Consider the following 2,942-nt stretch of genomic DNA (forward strand, 5'->3'; position numbering starts at 1 on the left):
ATTTAAATTTTTTTTTTAAATCCTCAATTAAGCCATAAATAATATTAACTTACATAAAATTATTTTAATGTATGTTGGATCAAGCATGCTTGTGCGTATGCCTCCTTTACGCAAATATATTTTACCACCCTTACCTCAGACGTACTTATATTTATTTAAATCACACCTTTGATTAACAAAGCTAAATATTTTTTTTTTATCCTTTATGAAGTTTTGTTTTTATTTAAAAACACTTTCCCGTTTTTATCACAGAGTACATTGTTGTCATATTTCAGTATCGCTTTCCCTTTGAGATCCAAGAGTTTCTTGTCTTCAACAACGCACATATAACTAAGGGTCCCTTCAATAAAATTAAGTTTAATTTTAATTTTAACGTTTCTTATTTTTAACATTTTGACGTATTGTTATATTTGAAGATGAAAAAATTATCAACAACAAAACCTTATTACTCATTATAAGAACAAAATTGTCTCAAAGTCGATAAATATGAAATGAGCATTTTTCTGAAATATTTGAACATTAATTAAACTCAAAAATATCATATAATTTATAATAGTTAAATATTTCAACAAAAGATTGGGAAATAATATACTACAAAAGTTTTGATAGAATTAGTATATACTATTAAAAATTATAGGAGCCATATTTACCTAAAAAAATAAATAAAATTAATAGATTCTATGCCATATTATTCATAATGATTGATTTTGAAATATTATTTCACCAAAAGATGAGGAGATTATATTCCACATACATAATATTTAAATTTTTCCCTCCCATTTGTATAATTAAATCAATATAAAGTCCTAAGATCAATTTATATGAAGTCTCTCATTTATATATTTTTTAATTCGTTAGTTAAAAAATCATAACAGTGAATTACGGATTTGTGGAATTTATACATGTCATACATGATTCACTATAATAATTTTTTAACTAACGAATTAAATTACGAGCTTAATATTATTGTGTATAAAATTATGTTAATTAGTTTGATTTTTTAAATATAAAACTCTGATTAAAAAAAACTGCAAGATCAGTAAATATAATAAGATCAAGATACTGGAAAAATTTATTTTTAAAGCATTTATAAATTGATTTACTAGAAGATGAGATATGTAGCAAACCGTAATATGATATTTAAATATTGTTTCACCAAAATATGGAACAATTATTTTCCGCAAAATTTAATTGTTAAAAGTTTATTAGTTGAAGCTGCTTAATATTTCAGGAAGTATTTTTATTTTACACTAGTTCTGTTTTTTATATCGTTATTCCCTGTTTTTAAAATTATTTTTTTTATTTTATTGACTTAATAAGCAAATCCAATCTTTAATGCGCATTGTTTTCGAATTATTCAGTAACAATTGAAATAAAAAATGGTTTAATACAGTACATATATTTATACATGATATTACTAAAACATTTTTTTCACCCACCTTTTCCTTATACAATCAATACTTGTCTATACACTAAATACAAATATTTTAATTTTTTTTCTATTTAATAATTTCATTCCATTTGACAATTTTATTTAATTTAATTGACAAATTTATTCTACCTAATTCACTCTCTCAGACCATACTCCAATGATCCGCTTACCCACGTTCGATCGGATACACAGATTAAACGAATTTATCATTTGATAGAAATGTAAAATCAAACCAAAGACTAATGTACATAGTTTAGGCAAAATAAAATCCTAGAATAACCGATTTTTATTTTGTGAAATTTTTCATATTTAGTATAATTGTATTTAGTTCCAATATTGAGATTGACGATTAAATTACTGTACAAAGAAAAATCAATTTATAAAGTTCTTAGATTGTACCCTTTTGTTTCAAATTTAGTGTAAATCTGTATAGACTCTCATATCTACATAAATTCTTCGGGCTATACACAGACCTGATGTGAAATCTAAAATTTGGGCCAAAACGTCAGCTTTAATAATTAGTTACAACTATTTTATAATTTATTTCTGACTATATTCTGGGTATATCTTAAATCAACCACCTATATGGAATAAAAATTCTATTTTTTTGATGTTCATGATGTAACGTAAATGTGTTCATGACATTTAGGGAATTAAAAACAAAACGTTATTTTGAATTATGGTTCATTTGTATTTGAGTGCCATACTACTATCAAATTTTGTCTCATACTAGAAAATCATGTTTTTTTTTTTTTTTTTTTTTTTTTTTTTGGTTTTCAGAATGCCACAAAGTGAGAGCATTTCATCTTGTGAGGTGAAATGCCGACTTTCTATGAGCCCTTTCACGTAAGTAAGGGACCACTGTCCCTAATTCATGGTCTTCCCGGTTGGGAAGACATTTATGGCTTTATGTTAGGTCGTTTCCTAGCTTTTTGGCACTCCTAAATTACTGTGTCAAAAAGGGTTGAGGATGTTTTTTTTTAGCTAAAAAGTATTTTTTTCTAAAAATACATAAATATTATTAAAACATGTAAGCTCTTGTAAACTCATACAGGAAGTACATATACAATATATTAATGAACTAATACATTTTTATTTATAAGTTGTTTACTAGTACTATGTTGCACACTCATATACCAGAATGGTTAAAACTTTATGATATAAATCTTTAGTGGTGCGTACTTTCCATGGGTTTTTTAATTTAAATATTAACATAAACTCTACATTTTTTCTTTCTTTTTTTCTCTATCACAGATACAGGAGGCTGCCTGTATCCAATCCGTGTCATTTTATTTCGTCATTTTTATAAAAAAAAAAAAATGTTATTATTTATATTACTTCTTAAAATGTTTCAAGAATTTTTTTTTAAAAAAATGACGAAATATAATTATATGGATTGGATACAGGAAGCTATGCGTATCTGTGATACAGAAAAAGTTTGTTGTAGAAATATATATTAAAAGAGAAAAACAAAAAATGTGGAGTCTATGTTCATATTAAAAAAAAAAAA

Source organism: Halyomorpha halys, unplaced genomic scaffold (genome assembly GCF_000696795.3).
Source record: "Halyomorpha halys isolate HHAL.00 unplaced genomic scaffold, Hhal_1.1 Scaffold597.1, whole genome shotgun sequence".
Classification (NCBI taxonomy): Eukaryota; Metazoa; Arthropoda; class Insecta; order Hemiptera; family Pentatomidae; genus Halyomorpha; species Halyomorpha halys.